Source organism: Triturus cristatus, chromosome 3_1 (assembly GCF_964204655.1).
Source record: "Triturus cristatus chromosome 3_1, aTriCri1.1, whole genome shotgun sequence".
Lineage (NCBI taxonomy): Eukaryota > Metazoa > Chordata > Amphibia > Caudata > Salamandridae > Triturus > Triturus cristatus.
Genome location: NC_140583.1, coordinates 669,125,162 through 669,146,062, shown reverse-complemented (window position 1 = coordinate 669,146,062; position 20,901 = coordinate 669,125,162).

Genomic DNA, 20,901 nt, shown 5'->3' with positions numbered 1-20,901 from the left:
ACAAGAGACTATGCATGAAATCATATGCCACTTATTCACAAAATATGCATCACTACTGTGCATAAAATTCAGAAAGTAAATTTTGAGATGAACGTATCTCCAATAACAATGAGATCATTATATGAAAAACATAAACAGACGAAACAGCATGTCCGCCATTTTGTAGTATTTAAGGGCTGTCAAAAGCAGCAAAAATATGTATTTTCACACATTTACTAACGGTACGCTCTGACACATCCATTTTACTACTGTGAATCAATTCTGCTAGGCTTAGAACTTTAGATTCTGCACAACAATAGAAGTACATGAAAAATCTATGTACCTTATATCTATGTCATACTATGACAAATAGCCATAAAAACACAAAAAAATAAAATCAAAATCTGCCTTTTACCTGGTGAGGAAACAAAATAATAAATATTTCTGTGCATCTGCTTTAGGGAAACACTATTTTTTATTACCCTACCAATGTGGTCAGTAACACTTCTCATTTTCACTGTCATCTGTCGGTCATCTTGAATTGTATCATGTGACTTCAGGGTATTTTATAAATGTATCTTTTATGTATAAATTGATAGTACAAGAAGTGCTGAAACCAAAAATATTTTGTTTCCCAACATTATAATTACAATTACAGCATGTTAAAGTAAAGCACTCCAAAAATTAATTAAATAGTGTTGGAATAGAAAATGTTTTTAGTTGATTTCTCTTGTTTTGTACGATTTAAGTTAGCATCCACCACACCATTTAGTATTTACCCGCCATTTTGATTCATGATTGAAACTAACTTCTGTCTCACTCTGTTTGCCTCAGCAGAAAGCAGCTGCAATATTTTCTTTTTCTATTTCTCCAAGGTTGAGCTTCTCTGCACTAATGAATAGACTGTTTGTCATTACATACCTTTCTCTCTAGATAGGCCTGCTCCCACCCTTAGAGCAGCAGGCACAGGCAGAGTAACCTTAACATTGAGATAGCATGTACCCGGTTCCAGGATTGCAGCTCATCCTTCTGTATCTCCTTTGTTCACCATCTACCAACTGGAAAATTCCAGTCTGGGCGTGTCTTTAGTGATTCTGAAAATGTACATTATATGTTGCCCTGTTGAAGTCAATCCCTCTGCAGCAATCCAATGAGGCTGGTCAGACTGGACTCCACTCGAGTGTGTTACCAATAAATACTTTGGTTTGTATTCTCTACTGTCCGACCGACTCTTCATTTGTTTGGAAGGCTGAGAGGTGGTCATGAGTGACAGAGCTAGCCCTAATTCGAGTCACTTCCTTCAGTTGGCGCCCGAACAGGGACTCCATCGGGTGTGCCCATCCTCACCCGCGGATGGTTAGAGAGGTCGGGCTGCGTCAGGTCGGACAGGCGGACAGGAGATCCCTGCACAACAGTCTGGTACTCGTAGCTGCCCTTTCTGTCTGAGCCGGCAGTGCCTCATCCAGTGTTCATCCCGACTGGGGTCCTGAACAGCGAAACCCTTGGATCTGATTGTTTGGTCCAAAGAGTCGGCAGTGGAGATTAACTTTGTTTGACCTGTGTGGACGAGGTGAGTTTGCTTTGGTTCTTTGTGGATATGGTGTCATTTTGATTTGTATTTGATGCGGTCTGAGGACTGTCTTTGGACAAGCGCTTGGATTTTTTGAGTTCTTCGTGAACATGGTACCACTTTGATTTATATTTGATGAGGTCTGAGGACAGATGCTTTGTAAAGGTTTTTGCAAATGTCTGCTCGGCATAAATAGTGAACCTGTTTTCTTTTGAAAAGGCAGTGTCTTAGTAAAGTGTTTTGTTTGGGCTGCCGTTGCTGATCTACTGATGCTCTATTGGAAGAACGTCAGCCAGCGCCTCCAGAAGGCACTCCAAATTTCAATTTGTTTGTCAAACGTGGCATTGGCCCTTTCATGTTTAGTACAATCTGGCACAAATATACAAGGGACAATCCTGAGTTGCAGTGGCCACTGACAGGCACTTTTGATGAACAGAAAATTAATTTCCTAGAGGAAAAACTGTTTGCCAAAAGTAGTAGGCAGTCGGTGTTTGATTACCTCAAAACATGGCAAATGGAGGCTAAACAGAGGTGGAAGAATGCAACAAAAAGTGGCCTGGAAGGGGAGAATGCAGACATTGACTCAGAAAGCTGTAGCGTATGGTAGAGAGAAAACAGAGAAAGGAAAAGAGTGTTCTGATAGGAAATTTCGATTGCAATGTGCAAAGTCTTATGTTGTTCGAGAGAAAATGACACATTTGTGGAGGAATTGCTAGATAGCTGACCTCCACCCATATACGCCCAGCAGAAAATGTATCCTGCTATTTCCCAGCCTCAGTCGTCTATTCCTCCTGTCTCTGTGGTTTCTATTTCTCCTATTATTGATTCAGTTGCTTCGGCTACAGCGCCCCCTGCTCTTTTTTTTGGCTTTGCCCATTGCGGCTGTGATGACTGCAAGTCTCCCTGCTACGCCTATTGCTTCAGCATCTCTCTTTCCAGCCCTCACACCTACGACACAGCCACTAGTAACTTTGGTGCCTTTTCCTTCCGTTACTACTCCTTCCCTGTCCCTCAATTCACCAACAGTTCTGAGTACCGGAACACCTGTGCGCGGACTAGGGGATGGAGACTGAGTGACTGTGAGGCAGCGACTGGGGCGGATATTGATACTATCTGATGTGGGAGATGATGAGGAAAAGGTGGTAGCCAATCAGACTGCTCAGGGGGTTCGTAACCCCATTTACAGTGTGGAAGATATGTGGAGTGTGATGAACGATTATGAGCCGTTCGTGCAGCAGCATGCCCTTAAGCACATGTTGGCTACTTTGATTGGACTGTGGGAACAGTGTTTCAATAATGTAGCACCTCAGATTATTTATGACATCAGGGCCAATGTATATGCTGCTGGTGTGGCACCTGGTGAGGTTTTTGGTAATGTTGCAACGCTGGTAGATTATCGAAGTAGGCTGCTTGAGAAGAGCCTGTAGACAGTATCCCAGTTCCCGTTGAGGGAAGTTCATCCCATATATCACCCTGAACTACAAGAGCTACCAGAGCTACTGGATCAGCAGAATACTGTTATTAGACCAAGGGTATAGGCCAGTTTCCAAGAACAATGGGTTTATACTCCGTGAAAAAGGAGTGAGGTTTTGTCCCTTGAGCCTCAGCCACCCGACCCTAGGAAGAATCCTACTGCATATTATAAGGAATTGACCGAGGCAGCTTGATCGACAGTGATGACGCTGGCAGATATTGAAATGTTCTTTGGTTTACTGGTCCCTGTTGAGTTTTGGAGACAGGTGCACATACAGGACCATGTTGCAGAATTGGGTAGTACTTGGGACCATGTTAAAGCATGGGACCAGGAGAGGAAGCCTGGGGCGAAGCCTGAGGCTGAGATACTAGCTTTGCCCGGTCGAATTATTACGTATATGCATTCACTTATTCTACCGAGAAGGGTAGCTTGGGACAGGTTAACGACATGTTGTCAGAAAAAAGATGAAAGTGTGTCTGATGGTTTTTCACTCAACTTGAAGGTGTGTTTTGGGATTTTAGCAGACAGGATTTGTCTGTGGAAGGGGGTGTTCAATTGTTTATTAACAGATTTGTTACGAACTTTCTTCCTGAGATCGCGACTCAGGCCTCGGAGAGCACTTGGACTACCTCCTCCCCTTCTGTAATATTGCATATGGGACAGTATTATGAGCACAGGCAAAATTAGGAGAAAGAGAAGGTGGAGAAAAAGCATAAAGAATTGAAGATGAAGGTGTTGTTGCAGCAGGCTTCACAGGTGAATGGTAGAGGACGTGGTGGTCAGGACTGATAGCTTCCGCGTACTGGCAGGAATACTACGCCTGTCGGACCAAATCAGTGTGCGTACTGTAAAGAGGAGGGACACTGGTGCAGCGAGTGTCCTGTACTTTTGCAGAAGGTGGCGGTCCCGAGGGGAAGAGGGTCTTGTGGACGAGGTTGTGGTGATGGTGGCCAGGACGGCGTTCAGGCAGATGGGGCATCAAAGGGTCAAACTGACAGTCAGGAACAGAGTGAGGGACCAGTTCAGATACCTGTAGATCAGTGTGGTCCTTATGTTACTGCAAATTTGCATGGCTCAGCAAAGGATTTTTTGGTGGATACAGGTGCAATTAATAGCTCTATCTCTTGTTCACTGGTCCCCGGGGCAGCTCTGTCTAGCCATAACAATGTTTTGGTTGGATTTTCTGGTGTAACGGTTGTGAGCCCCATTTTTAAGCCTCTTACCTTGACTATAGGTCCTTTCACTGTGGATTGCCATTTTTGATGACATCTAATTGCGGAGAAAATTTAATGGGTTTAGATCTATTAAAGAAGTTGCATGCCACTATTTACTGTTCCCCGGACGGTGTTTACATCACTTTGGACCCGGATGTGGTCAGTACTAAGCAGTGCCTAACCAAAGATGTACCCCCTCCCTGCTGAATTTAAGGATGTGCTGCCCACATTGTGGGCAATGGGTGACACAAATGTAGGACTCTTGCAGATACCCCCAGTTTCCATTAAAATTAAAGACAATGCTATTTTGCCTCGTATTCCCCAGTATAAAATACCGCAATCTGGGGAGCAAGCTTTGTTGTAGATTATACAGGACCTGATTCAGTCAGGTGTTGTTGAAGTGACGACTGCAAATGTGTGTAATAGCCCCATTCTTCCCATTCTTAAGAGGACACCTTTGGGCTCCTCTGATGATCATCCAGATGGGTATCGTTTTGTGATTGACTTGCGCAAAGTTAATAAAATAGGGGTTCCTCAGTTCCCGGTGGTCCTTGACATTACTGCTCTTCTGACAATGATTTCTTCTTCTGCTAAATTATTTTCTGTCATTGATCTGAAAAATGCATTCTTCAGTATTCCGATCCATCCAGCCAGTTGGCTGAAGCTTTATATTCTGTTGAGCTCCTTAAGGGTATAGTGAGAGCCCAGTATAAATAGCCAAACTTTAAAGGTCCAATTGGACTCCCTTACGCTTCCCTCAGGTAAGGTATTGCTCCCATATGTAGATGACCCTCTCATTGCTTCTGACACTGAAAAGGATTGCAAAGACAGCACGGTTAAATTGTTGTTGCATTTGGCACACCATGGACATAAAGTGTCCATTTCCAAATTTCAACATAGTCGACAGGAGGTCACCTAGTTAGGTCACCTACTGTCGAAGGAGGGTAGGAGATTGACTCCTGAGCACATTAGTACCATTGTTAAGATGCCTATCCCTCAAACCCAAAAGGATGTGTGTGCTTTTACTGGCATTACTTTCTATTACTGGCACTGGATCCCCAACTATTCGTTACTAACAAAGCCTTTTTTAGCAGTAACCCCTAAAGATATGCATGAACCCTTGCCTTGGACACCTGAATGTCAGCAGTCTTTTTTGCAGTTAAAAGTTGCGCTTTGCTATGCGTCTGTGCTTGGTACGCCTGATTATGCAAAGCTGTTCGTGCTGTACTTATTCAAGATGGCTGGCTCTGCACTCTCTGTTCTAACACAGGCCTTTGGAGGTAAGCAATAGCCATGTGCTTATTTTTCTGTTCTTCTTGACCCTGTCCCAAGAGGCCTCCCGAGCTGTCTAAAAGCGGTCACGGTTGTGACCGTCTCTATAAGGCAATTGGCTGGGCTCGTACTTGATACTGACCTCACAGTCATGGTGCCCCATGCTGTGGATACCCTTTTGAATAAGACCAAGACTCAGCACCTCACCAGTGCACGTCTGACCGGCTATGAGCTAACACTATTTACATCGCATGTCATGATCAAACAATGTGCCACTCTGAACCCAGCCATGTTGCTACACCTGTCTTCTGAGAGTGTGGAAATTGAAATAGACGATTATATCTTCCGAACGGAGGAAGAGACAAAAGGACGGGTAGACTTGACTGACGTTCCCTTATCTGACCCCCAAGGGGAATTATATATTGATGGCTCTTGTTTCAAATCATCAGATGGCACTACGACAGCTGCATATGCAATCACAACACTGCACACAGTAGTTAAGACATCACAAGTTCCCTATCAATCAGCTCAAGCTGCAGAGCTAGTTGCCCTTATTCGAGCCTGTGAGTTGAGTGAGGAACTGGCTGTCAATATTTATACTGACAGTCGTACACATTTGGAGTCACCCATAATTTTGGATGGCTCTGTGCAAAAAGAGGGTTTCTCACTTCCCATGGGTTGAAGATTCAACACGGCCCCCTCATAGATAGGCTTTTATCGGCTTTGACACTCTCCAAGAAATTAACGATAATAAAGTATAGCACCCACAAGGCAATTACTGACAATGTGGGTAAAGGGAATGCATTCGCAGACCAGACAGCTAAGGATACAGCCCGAACGAAGATGAAAAAGATGTTTGTAGCAGGTCCAGCTAGGTGGGTGCCTAAGGTTACCATGTTTGAGGATACGCTGGAAAGTGTTAAGGAGATACAGAGTGAGGCAACTATTGAGGAACTGGCGACATGGCAGGAAAGCACAGCACGTTTGGATGAGAATGGGTGTTGGACTTATAAGTCAGGGAAACAGAGATGGACGCTGCTAGATGCATATGTTCTTCCCTTAGTCACCATGGCGCACAGGCCTTCTCACATTAGTGCAAAAGGTATTTGTAAATTGTTAGACCCTGTATGGCAAAATTATAATGTCCCAAAGACTTCCGCCGACTTAGTCAAATACTGTATGGTGTGTCTGATGTACAGTCCTGGAAAGGGTACCCCTACACAACCTGGTAATTTTGCACCTCCCGCTTTCCCTTTTGAAGTCCTCCAGATGGATTATATAGAAATGGGTCGAGTCAACAATTTGAAATATGTGTTAGTGGTTGTTTGTGCATTCAGTAAATGGTTTGAGGCTTACCCCACAAAAGAAAATACGGCCATAGCGACTGCAAAGGTACTCCTAAAGGAGTTCTTTCATCGTTTCGGCTTGCCTTGTTTGATTTGGAGTGACAATGGAAGTCACTTCAATGCTGAAGTGATTCAGTTGGTGTGTGAGGGACTCCAGGTTAGACAAAAAGTTCAAGCTGCAAATCACCCTCAGTCCGCAGGTTAAGTTTAGAAGTACAATGAGAACGATGAGATCCTGAATGTGGCAGTGCCCCTAGAGATTAATGCAATTTCAGAGTCTTCTTCCACAGGCCCCTCAGTGTCTGACCCCCTTTTTCCTGACTCCTCTGTGCCTGGAGTAGTGAGGTACAATTTGCGCCCCCGACGAAGGAACAATGCACCAAAGGAAAAGTCAGGTTAGCAGGGATGGACTCGGCAAGTCAGGTAACAGTAGCTTAGGGAAAGGTGATATTGGTGCATTGTTCGGAAACTGGACAGAATAGCTCGAATGTGCTCCCCTGGGGGGGACTTTATCCTGTTAGACGTGGAATATCATAAAGAGCTAGGATCGAATAGCTCCACCACCAGTGCTCAATAGCGCCAACGTTGATGAACAATAGGAGTCTACCAGTGAGGCTCAGACGGACACTGGGAACATTGACGGACACTGGGAACATTTGCCTCCTTTTTTGCTTTCTTGTTATCAGCTCCATTGCATTTCCTTTTCTTCGCTCATAATGTAAGTAAAGTAAGTAAAATTTTATTGTGTATGGTTAATTAAAACCTTTACAAACAAGTAAAATTCAAAAGAGCTTATTCCATTTAAATAAATAATTTAAAAAAGCATTTACGGAATGATGACCTTTTTTTTTTTTTTTTTGTAGAAATAAAGTCCAACTTTCATTGTCTATTTTCAAAGTCATTTATTCCAATAAGTCTTTAGGTTTTGCCCAATATGTCACCTCTTTTTTCGTTTTTCAGCAGAAGGAGACTAGCTTTCTGCCCTGCCCTGCAAGCTGTCTGCAATTGTTGGCTGTTCAATACTAACATAGCTGCCGACCGACATGTTCTAATTTGAAGCTCATAATGTATCCATTTGGTCGACCCATTACTGAGGAGGAACAGCCATTTGCAGAACCACGTTTAGAGCGGGATTGGTCTAGTTGGCCAATAGTTTTTGTAGTGATTGTTGTGATCTTTTTAAAAGCAGTACTTGGAATAGCATAGTTCCTGGAGGAGAAATACCCAATACATTCTTTGGTTGGTATGACAACTCCTCCCCCTGAACATGTTTTGTCACTTTGGCTCCACACAAAGCAATGCATAGGTTGTCTTACACTGGAAATGTTTTTGTGGAAATGATGCATCAAGTTCACAATGTGTCTAATAGAACTAATTGCTGGGTATGTGGCTTGCTTCCCACAGTGACTCACAAAGTTGAAAATCTGTTGTCCTTGCCCCTCTCATACATCAGTAGTTGTGAAGGATGGATTTAATTGCTTAGTATGGTGCAGCAACAATCCCACTCCCCACTCTAACTAGGGCACCTGCCCAATCACGCACTATGGAACAAAAAGTGCAATTCCATCACAGGGGATCCTCCTGGAGGGCAGGCAGGGCAGGAGATATTTAGTAGAATGTTTCTTAAGACATGTATGAATGCATTTAAAACTGTAACAAATGAGACTTGGCCTCAAATGGAAATAGTTGATTTCAAGGGGTTTAACACGTCTGAGTACTTCCAGTCTTTTCAGGCTCATAATGTTACCAAAGATAAGTCAATGCCAGTGTTGGTGATCAATACAACAGCAGGTTTCTGTGTCCAGGGGACAGGAAAGAAAGTGGTAGGGGAGAGCAGATGTAACACCACATATGAATTGAGAACAACCGATAGTCCGCCCTTACTTCTGCCCCCCAATGTTTATTTTGTCTATGGATCACACGCTTATGTATGGCTCCCAAGGGGGTGATCGGGTAAATGTTATCTCTCTTTCCTCCTCCCCCCAGTGTATGTTGCTCCATCCAATTATCACAGAGCTCATCATTTGCAGGGTAGGAGTACATGTCTGCCCGTATAAAAAAGGATTCTTGATCCACAGGATGTAGATCAGACAGATACAGCAAAACAACAATTTGAGGATGTCGCAAAGGGCCTTTTTCCCTTCTGGGGCCCCATAGTCAATAGTGTAGAAATGCGTTGGCTCACTAGAATTGTGGAGGCAGTTATCAATACCACAGCTGGGATAATGACAAATATTACAGCAGAGCTCCAGGCTAAGGCACTTGTTGCCTTACAAAACAGGATGGTGTGAGACATCAGTCTTTCTGATCGGGGAGTGGCCTGTCGCATCATTGGCAGAAGCTGTTGTGATACATCCCAGACCCCCCCCCCCACAATGTATATGCTGCCATCCAGAAGTTGCACAGGCTCGCATCCAACATCCATCAAGAGAGTGGTCTCTCTCTGGATGGTTCTGGGGCTTGTTCGCATCCTGGGATTGAAGATTCTTATCTTCCTAGTCGCAATTGCTGGTATAATTTTCACCTGTTGCCTGTGTATACATTGCCTCCCTTCTTGCTGTGCTTATTGTGCTAAGTCTCTGGCACCCAAACAAAAGTTTTAGAATAGAACATTAAGACAAAGGCCTTCATGATGCAGGATATACAAAATGTAATGTCAATAGATGAAGGCATTTTTTAATATTGATCATGCATGTATTGGCTTGTATTAGTAGCCCTTATTGCTCTAGAAAATTGTGTTAGCGAATGCTAAAAAGAGGATCTGTTGAAATAGAAAATGTTTTTAGTCGATTTCTCTTGTATTGTATGATTTAAGTTAGCATTCGTCACACCATTTTGAATTCAGACGCCATTTTGATTGATGATCGAAACTAACTTCTGCCTCACTCTGTTCGCCTCAGCAGAAAGCAGCTGCGATATTTTCTTTTTCTATTTCTCCAAGTTTGAGCTTCGCTGCACTAATGAATAGACTGTTTGTCATTATATACCTTTCTCTCTAGATAGGCCTGCTCCCACCCTTAGAGTGGCGGGCACAGGCAAAGTAACCTTGACGTTGAGATAGCATGTACCCGGTCCCAGGATTGCAGCTCATCCTACTGTATCTCTTTTGTACATCAGCTACCAACTGGAAAATTCCAGTCTGGGCGTGTCTTTAGTGATTCTGAAAATGTACATTATATGTTGCCCTGTTGGGAAAAGTCAGTCCCTCTGCAACAATCCTAGGAGGCTGGTCAGACCGGACTCCTCTTGAGTGTGTTACTAATAAATACTTTGGTTTGTATGCTCTACTGTCTGACCGACTCTTCATTTGTTTGGAAGGCTGAGAGGTGGTCGCGAGTGACCCGGGTGGCCCTAATTCGGGTCACTTCCTTCAATGGTTTAGCACTGTAGGATTTTCAATGGGCACTAATAGGGATGATCGCTACTGCACGTGCCAACAGTAATACTGTCATTGGCTGGACGCAACCTTAACAGAAAGTTGCGACCACCATTTTATTGATTGGGAACGGTTCTGGGGCTTAAAATTTCACTGAAAGCTAACATACAGGGTCAGGGTAGAGGTACTCTGACCCCATGTTTGAGGAATGCGGGTGTTAGTGACACAAGGTATGTGTTGAAAATTACTTTTTTTAATTGTGTGTGATATTTGCGATGATAGACAGACCCACTCAGACACTTATGCACCCACTCATAGATCCAGTCACAGACTAATATACCCATTCACATACCCTCTCAGACACTCATGCACCCATTTACATACCCACTCAGACACTAACATGCCCTCTCACATACCTAGTCAGAGACATATACACCTACTCACAAACTCACTCAAAGACTCATGCAGCCAGTCACAGACCAACAAAGAGACTTATGCACCCACTCACATAACCCTGTAAATCATTAATGCACAATGTTATAGTGATATTGAGAGACTGATAAATGTTTTTATAGAGTTTTTTAGATAGTGATTTATCTAGTGTGATGTTAGAATTTATTTTTGAATGTGGTGGTGGCTATTGAATTTCTGCTTTTGCTTTGCGTTTTTGCAATGTTGTGCTATTGTCACGGTTACCGACGTCCTTGCGACTCCGTGCATCACCTCAAACACAGAAAGAAGGTTATAGAGATGGTTTTTATGGAAACTCACAAGAAAAACATGACTTTAGATAATACAGTAATAAACTCCTAGTGTGTAAAATACTGTAATATGTGTGCATATATGTGTTTTACGCTATATGAAGAAGGTGCATTTGTCGTGGATAGCAACATAGTTGCAAAGCCCTTAATAACCGCGAAAATGGAAAATAGGTTTTTTAAGATAGTTTGTAAAGAAACGTAGTACAAAAACATGGGTTTAAACATGTTTTCAAAGAAGCATGTATATAGTAATATGTGTAGTGCAATGTGTAGAATTGACTTTTTTGGTTATTCTTTTTGCATGAGCTTGTGGCCGTTGAAAGTCTGCTTTTGTTTTGCGATTTCATGACTTATTGGCTACCATCGCGACGTTGTTGCGAAGATTCTCAAAAACTAAAAAAAAGGTTCTTTATAAAGAAAATTATCAATATCTCAGGTACTAGGGTGGCGCTGACAAGAGCCTTTGCGTTGATTGTGTGTATATGAGATCTACACATAAGACCGGATAGAGTTACAGGTTACTTAGAAACACCCTGTTGCCTTTGTCTGTAAAGTGCATTCCATCATTTCTATAAATTTCTTCCGTGTCAAAATGCAGATTGTTGTTATAGATACAGCCCATGTGATGGTCTATGAGAAATGCATAAAAGTTGTTTTAACATTTTTCCTGGCTTTGTCAATCTGTGGAAAGAATTGATTTGACCACTTCCATTTCTGTCTTTGGCATATATTAGAGTACACCAAGACAGTGTGACGGAAAAGTCACATCAGTTCTGCACAGGTATCTTTTATTAGGATTTCCAGCCTTACCCCTGTTAGTGTGACTAGGTAATTTACACCTTAGTGCGCAGAGGTGAGGAGCTTGGCAATCCACAACAGTTTTAACCAAAGCCAGCAACTGATGAAACTTTAACCCTCTCTGGCCAAACCAAGCAATTTCCACATTTGGCAACCTCAAGTCCCTGTCAATGCCTCTCTTATTTGCAGCCTCTTTAGTCCAATAGACATAGCTGCAGCCAACAATCCACACCCTCAGAATTTTGAATTGAAGGAGAAATAACAGTCAGGAGGAGTCTGAAGTAGTTTTCCAAATGAAAAGCAGTTCAAATTGAGATGTTTCCTTTTTTTTAAATAAGATATATTTCATTGGATGTAGTCAGCATGTAATTGAATAAAATTAGGTAGTGTGTTGGATGTATTAGCAAAAAGTCCTGGTATTGGCTGTTGTTTAAAAAATGAAATGTAATACGAACATGTATATGCTTTTGAATCTGTGGAGTAAACCACATCTGCTGTATCTCATTTGGAAGTAGCATGGTCCTTCTAGAATGTGCTGTCTACTTGTGGCCTACTGGTTTCACTAGGTTGCTAGATACATTGAGCTCAGAGTGCATTGGGAGGAAGGGTGTTAAAGAAACAGAATTTCTTTTTTTAAGTTGAGGAGTTATGACACAATTTAAGCAATAATAAACTTTAATTTCCAAGTCAGGACTATGTAATAAACTGCTGTGCAGTATTTCCATTTAAAAAAAACTGAAGCTAAATATAGGTTTGGTCTCCTATTTCTTTGCGATTACTCTAGGATGATTGCGAAAACACTGCAAACATGCATAGACGTGAATCTATTTTTGGAAGAGAGGAAAGGGGTTAACAGATACTTACCATCATAAGTGGAGATAGAGTCGTCTAAAATGAAAAATATGATTAATTTGCTGCCTTTCTCATGATCACAGAGTGCAAAGTTGAAGTGGTTGTCATTTTATAGTCGCTTTGTATGTGGTGTACCATTCTTGTGCATAGTTTTTTCAAATCCTAACAGTGTCAACACTATCCAAAAAAAAACAAAAAAACAATATAATCTATGAACTCAATTCCCTGGTATATACATAACTTTTTAATTATTTAAAACATTTACATTAGAAATGAAGATGTATATTGGAGTGTGATAAAAAAAGAGTATCACAGTAATATGAAACTAAACATATCAGATGTACTGTATCTGGCAGAGTGTATGTGTTCAAGATGATAGTACTGAAAATTTTGAGAAGTAAGAGGAAAATTAATTAGTGCCCCTTTATTCCATAGTGTACTGTATAGAAAATCAACAGTATAGTACTGTTGAAAGTTACAATGAGGAATGTATCTAAAAACTAAGAATCTTTTGAATGTCTGAGCATTATGTGCAGAATAGATACATCTATGTTATTTTCATCCTGGGAATTATAATACTTTCAGTCACATTATTAAACAGGAGTAGTGTAGACACAAATAAAAGATAAGAAAATGTGCTGCGCCTGTATATGAATTATAAGGTAGTAATACTGGTTAGGTATGTATTAGGAAGTGTTTGTCAATGTGTTTTTTATCTTATATGACCGGTTTGCATATGTTTAGATGGTGAGACATAGTTTTTCCGATTGCAGATATTTATATGTACGATGAGACTTTTAAGTCTACTTAAAGATGTTTAGAACTATATAGTTTTGGAAAGATGGCCTGAAGGTTTATATCTATTATGAAATCATATATATGTTTACATGGTGATCTATGTTCCTTAAGGCTGTGGAAAATGTCATGTATATATTGAGGGTGGTGATAGTGTAGAATGTCTCTTGAGAGTTCTTGTGCTGATTCATTGGTCTGCAACTGTTCTTTGAGAAATGCGGAATATAGGTTTTAAACACACAAGAAATATTTGAGAAATGATGTAGATGTGCCATTAAGAAAAGGTTTTGTGCTTTGAAAAAGTGAGAATTATTGATTTCAGTTGTAGAAACTTACTGATGCATGTGTACGCTAAATAACAAAGCAATGTATGCTCCTAGAGATCCATGTATCCAATTATATATCAAGTGTGATATCTAGACTTCACTCACACATAGCTCAGTAGAAAAGGAGAGATACATTAAAACAAGGTTGGTTGATACTAACAGAAGGACTTAAACAACGAGTCACAGATATACTCAAGACTGTTATATTTCTAAGAGCAATGGAGGTACTTTCACAGTCAGCCCAGCACTATTGAGGCACTCATCCAATCACCCAGCCACTACTCAGGCAGACATCCAATAGTTCATGCACTATCCACGCACCTAGTCAATAATCCAGGCATTACACATGCACTCTTCCTATCAAAAAAGCACTAATTATGTAGTCATTTAACTATGCAGGCACTGTCCATGCATTCATCCAATTACCCAGACACTAACCAATCACTTATACATTCACCAAGGCTATACCAATGCAGTCATTCAAACACCCAGGAACAACCCATGCACTCATCCCAACACCCACTTACATCCCATGCACTCATCCACTCATCCAATTATGCAGGCGGTACCATTGCAGTGAACCTCTCACCCATAAGTACCTATGTACTCATTCAAATACTGAGGCAATACTCTAATGCAATCACCTCAGCATTGCTTTCATCCAATCAATCAAGCTTTAACAATGGACTTATGCAATCACTCAGATACTAGTCATGCAGTCATCTAATCAGCCAGGCACCTGTGATGCACTCATTCAATTATCCAGGCACTATCCATGTACTTATCTACTATTCCTGGTAATACCGGTTCACTCAACCAAAAACACATGGGCAGCAGCCATGTACTCATCCAATCACTGAAACATTACTAATGCACTCATCCAATCGCCAGGAGCTATGCATTCACTTAAACAATGAAGTATGCACTACCCATGGATATATATTGAAGTAAGTGCATGTAGTTATATAGCTAGGCTCATCTGTAGATTTAACACTGCAACATAACATAAAAACAGGGTTTTGTATTATATGTAAGTTAGTAGTAAAGTAGTTGGTACGTTGGCTAGAGTAAAAATTTAAACATACTTATTTTTTTACAAAACAATATCTACAGACAGGTAGACGGCCAACAAAAAGCTCGGAAGAAAAGGCAACAAAAGCAACTTCAGTATCTATGCAGAACTGAAACACATAGGGGCAAAATGTAGAAAAAGTGGTGAAAGAAAAAAGAGCTACTGGTAAGAGGATTAAGCCATTTCTTGAAAATATATGTGGACACCTGCACAGATTACACAATAATAAAAATAAAAAGCAAGCTATGAGAAAGAATAAGAGTGGACAACATCTATATTACACGGACAGGAAAAAACCTTAACCAGGAGACAGAAGCAGTTTAAGGAAATCAGAGTGAGGATGTTTCGTAGTAAATCTGAATATGAATATGAAAAAGTATAGAAGAAGGAGGGAGGCACTGAAATGGAAGAATGAGTTTAGGGGTTAATTGATAAGGCCTTTGCTTTGAAGGTGAGGTTTTTCATTTTGAATATCAATAGAACAAAGTCGTTTGACAAAATGGTGTTGTACATGAGGAAATAAATCCAGAAGAAAAGATTAGTAAATATAAGTAACTTTTGTACAGTTTTTAGTGGAGAGTAGATACATTCTTTATTGACGAAAGCTATCTCCAGGATATGAAATGTTATGAAATTAAGAATGGCACTCCTCTATAGCTAAAGAGGTGATGGTACCTAGAAATGTAGAACACGTTATTGTAGAAGAGGTACAGGGAAGGCGTAGTTAGGCCCTGTATACAAATGGAATTAAAGTAGCGTTTGCCGTATTCAACAGCAATCCGTTGATATATTATGAAAATATATGCATATCTTTCCAAGGCGAAGTTTAAAACATAAAATAAGTACTTTACAAGGATTGAATCCTTGCAGGTTAGAAAGCATACACATTTGGAAGGACACTAACTAGGTTATTTATCAAAGAAAGTGTGCAAAGCTTCTTTCATCATTTCAGGATGTAAGCTGAGTACCACTTAACAATGCAAACTTTAGTTAGGAGGCTGTATTATGTGAAAACTCATGCTTTATGTTTAGGAGAAATGAATAGAGCATATGTGCATGGTACTGTGGCAGAGGTAGAAAAGGTTTGTGAGCAGTTTTATTCCTTTGGTCCAGAACATGGCTCTACGGAAAATTAAGAATTAATAACAGGAGGAGTTGCAGAACAGAACATATATAATAGTTAATAGTTTTGAAGAAGAGATTACAACATTTAACACAGTGTGCTCTGAAAAAACAGAGTATGTTTGTATATGTTGTCTACAAAGTGAAAAGGAAAATAATGATAACTGCAAAGGTTTGCTGTGTACTTATTTGTAGTTTAATGCTTTGACTTGTTCACATAGCAAGTTATATGTAGGTATTGTTGCAATAAATTAGAGGATAATAAAATGCCTGCTAGAGCTGTGGATAACAAGTTAGTACTGGTTCCCATTCCAGAATCATTTCAAGGTTTACATTTTTATGAATCAGTTGCTATCCAAAGTATACATCCATTTCAGGCTATAGTCCATACTGAGCCAAAGTCAGGCAAGGACTATTAGAGGAAGAGGATGTGGATATCAATGAATTATTTGGTTTAACTTACAAATGGAACCATAACTGAGAACATTGTGAATTCACCTCTAGCACTTAAATCAATTCGGACCGATTCCTCTACTTGACGTTACCAAACTATAAAGATGTGGCCTTTGAAAATGTAAGCAAAAAGGCTCATGAAGATATGACCTGTCCAAACTGCAGACCAGAACTTAGGTCTATTTTGTCACTGCAAAGCTATGGTAAATATGTCATAGTCATGCTACAACGGTGCAGAGCGGATGGTACAAAGTTAGAAACTGAAATGACTCAGGGACATATTTGCAAGGGCTTTACCTCTACTTTTTTGGCTTAAAAAAGCCAAAAAAGCGAAAATAAAACTATAGCCCTATTTACAAGAGGGTGCAAACATGCAAAATCGCATGTTAGCACCCTTTTTCCCAGCGCCTCCCTTTGCATCTCTAATGAGATGCAAAGTGGGCGTCACTGGGCGTACCCCGGATGGACTACCTTGCAAATATCGCTGATGTTCACATCGCAATATTTACAAGGCAGCCCATAGGATTTTAGCAGACATTAGATTTTGGCGAAAACGGCCGTTTTCACCAAAATCTAACATCTGCTAAAATCCTGACTTACCTATGTTTGACATAGGGGGTGGATTATGCTGATACGGCCACAGGGTCGTATCAGCAATATTATCGCTGTTTTGCAGGGAACATCGCTGGAAAACCATCGATGTTCCCTGCAAAACGGCGATAACCTCGCTATCTCTGGAATTTTTATCGCCCTGGAGAAACACGCTACCAGGGTGATAAATTCCAGAGATAGCCTGCAATAAGAAATTTATCGCTAAGCACGGCCAGTGATAATTATCGCTGGCCGTTGATAATATGCTCCAAACATTGTAGCTGACAAAATTTCCATTTAAAAAAGAACTTTCAAAACTATAGCAATCATATTTCATGAAGCAGTTAATAAAAACTCTACAAACTACACAATATATTTAAGAAGTCAAAGAGGATGGACAGAGTGCAATGACATAGAAATGACATTCAAAACAAGACTCCCTAAAAAGTTACTAAACTCATATCTGCTATTTCTAGAACTGACGTTCTAAGGACAATTTAGGATAACAAAATGTGGTACTGTGTTGACATATATATGAATTATGTGTTTCTGAGACATTATTCTGCCTTCTATGGGTTATTTCTACAGCAAGCTCTTAGAAATGAAAAACTCTTTTTGACTGCTGGAAAGGAATTTATAAAACATTACAGGACCACATTCTGTTACTACAGATAACAACTAAAAGGAGGTACTATAATTCCAGCAGCTTTAAGTTGCATCTAAGAAATCTCTTCCCCACTTCACCATTGTATCTTGTTTTGGCTGCCTAATGTTCAAAATGAAATCTTAATATATTTTTCTTTGTTTATATTTTTTCAAAGTGGTTAAACTGTTGCAATAAAAAAGGAAAAGAAATAACAAGTATGGTTTTTCACATTCTACAAAATTGCATCCACAGACTGCTTGCGGCTGTTATAATGGTGTTACAGTTCATGCAGAAGGTAGCAAAATGCCTTTTTTCTGGTGGCATTTCACTGCATCTTCTTTCCCCTTCAGTCGGTACTTTGTCGCCAGGAGCAGGGGCCGGAGGTCTGGAGGCTGATGAGCCCTCTTTTTTTTTCTCTGTGCAATTTTAAGTTGCTTGTTGTGGTATGTTTTCAAGTGGTACAACATGCTTATTGCATCACATGATTTTTTTTTGCTGTGCCCTGAGATAATGTCTTCTCACATATGCTGCACCTCGCCAATGTAGCTGTGGTCTTCGATTCACCAGATGGAATAAAGAAAAAATCTCAAGCTATTCTTTGTTTCTTCATTGGTGGTACTTCATCAGAAGACTGTCATGTGCAGCGGAGTACTCCAGGTCTTCAACAACTTCAACCATTTGTAGGTCTTTTTCTGGTTCTTCTGATGCCATTTTATTTTTGTAGAAATAGCCCAAAAAGTTAAAAACCAGCACAGTTTTCAAAATCAGTTTTGGACAGCTCATATAATAAACTAATCAGTACCTGGGAAATTCAAGATGGGATAAATGAGTGTGTAATTCCTTTCATGAAGGAAACTGTGCACTGTAAACCAATTACAATTCTTTATTTGGTATGTGCTATTTGTAAGTACTGGAGCACAACGTTATTTTTTTAAGCTGTTGTTTTTGATAGATGCCTTGTGAAAATAAAGTTTAACCAACATGTTACTAAACAGCTTGTCTCAAACTTCATGTAAAATATGTCTAGATGTGTTTTACACTTTCGTCATTTGTATTTGCAACTACTGATGTAGTTTTTTTGACAAATGAATAAAAGGGAAAAGTTAAATTGATATCTTACTAAATAACTAGACTTAAACTTTATATAAAATATGAATATGTCTATTTATGTGTTTCACACTTTGTCAAAACCACGCGGTGATCGAGTGTGCCCGCGGCGATAACAGCGTCAAGAAAAACAAAAATATCTTAAAATAAGATGGTTAATGTACTAAATGGTGCACCAAGCTGATGTAATGTTCAATATGTAATTATAGAAAAAATACAGAAGTTATGCAAGTTTGCCTAAAAGAAAAACGAAGGTAATATGGATATTAAAGTTAATTAATAAAATTTCATAAACCTCAGAAAATCACAAACAAATGCTACAGAGATGTTATAGTCAGTAATGAGATTTTTTTTTTAACAAATTTACTGAGGAAAACAAACTTTATAGAGACACTGTAGTTAGGAAATAGTATTTAAAAAACCCTACAAATTCAGTGAAAAAAGGAAAGTTGCAGGAAAGTAATGGTTATAAAATAGAATAAAGCAACCTCATAAAGTACCTAAAAAAAACAAAGGGCCCAATTCACAAAAGTAATCCAAGACAAAATCCTAACTTTACGACTTTCAGTATTCACAAAAGGCATTTAGGAGTAGTAAAGTTAGGAATCCTAACTTTACTACTTATAAACTGAAAAAAATCCTAACTTTAACAACTTTTGGTATTCACAAAAGGCATTTAGGAGTAACAAAGTTAGGATTCCTAACTTTACTTTTCCTAAACTGAGAAAAATCCTAACTTTACGACTTTCGGTATTCACAAAAGTAATTTAGGAGTAGCAAAGTTAGGATTCCTAACTTTACTACTCGTAAACTGAGAAAAATCCTAACTTCATGACTTTCGGTATTCAGAGAAGGCATTTAGGAGTAGTAAAGATAGGTTTCCTAACTTTACTACTCCTAAATGCCTTTTGTGAAGTTAGGTTAACATGAGAAAAACATGCACTCATGTGTGCATCACACAGTGTCCGGCTTGAACAAATTAGATCACTATAGTGAGGACAGTTTGTACACCCATGCGTGCATCACACTTCTTTTTATGAATAGACGTTGAGCACATTGAAAATGTCAGGAGTTATTGGGCCCCATTACTCGAACTCGCCCCGTGCTGTGTATGAAGTATAGTTGGTAGGACTAATGGCGTTTCATCGGAAAAGGTAAAATAGTAAAGGCTCTTACTTAAGTTGCTTTTCATTAGAGCGACATGTATCCCAAAAGGGGGCAGTGTCTATAGTCACACTCTGAAAAGAAGATAGAAGGAAATAAACAGGTTTGTATCTTGCTAATAAATACCAAGGTGTGCAACTTTCTGGTGGTTGAGACCGGGTGCTCTACTCACGTCATCAAGGTCCACTGCTCGCCATTAAGGATAGGAGGATAGGATAAATATTTATATAGCACACTAAAACCAGACGGTATAAAGGCGCTGGGCGAGACGGAAAGGAGACTGGCACCAATTAAGAGGCAAAGAGCCAGGTCTTTAACATCTTCTTAAAGGACTCGAGTGAATTTGCAGTGGAAATAAAGGGGTGCAAAGAGTTCCAGAGCTTAGCGGCCACCACAGAAAATGAGCGGCCACCCAATTTGGACCTGCGAAATCTAGGAGAGACAAGTTTATTCTGGGTAGAAGATCTCAGGGTTCTGCCTGGAGTGTAAGAATGGAGCAAGGTTTTGAGATGAGATGCGCCTGCACCATGCATAGCTTTGTATACCAAATTCAGAGCCTTAAAGGTGATACACTTCCTGATCAGAAGCCAGTGGAAGGCACGCATTTCTTCCCTAACTGACTGGTGTTTAGGGATGTTAAGTATAAGCTTAGCCGCCGACTTTTGCACCACCTGAAGCTTATTCACTAAGCCTGTGCTGACATTAAGGTATAATGCATTGCAATAGTGCAGCCGAGAGGTCACTAGTGCAATGATGATGGGCCAATCTATCTCCGAGGGGATGTACGGCAGCACTTTCTTTAGAGTTTATAGAATATAGAAGCAGGAGCTAACTGTGTGGTTCACCTGTGCGTCAAAAGGCAGGCCTTCATCAAAAATGACACCCAGATTTTTGGCCATTGTCACAGGGACAGGAAGGGGACCTCCGATCTCATGCCACCAAGCGGCAGACTAAATCGAAGTTTGAGGACCAAAAACCAACAC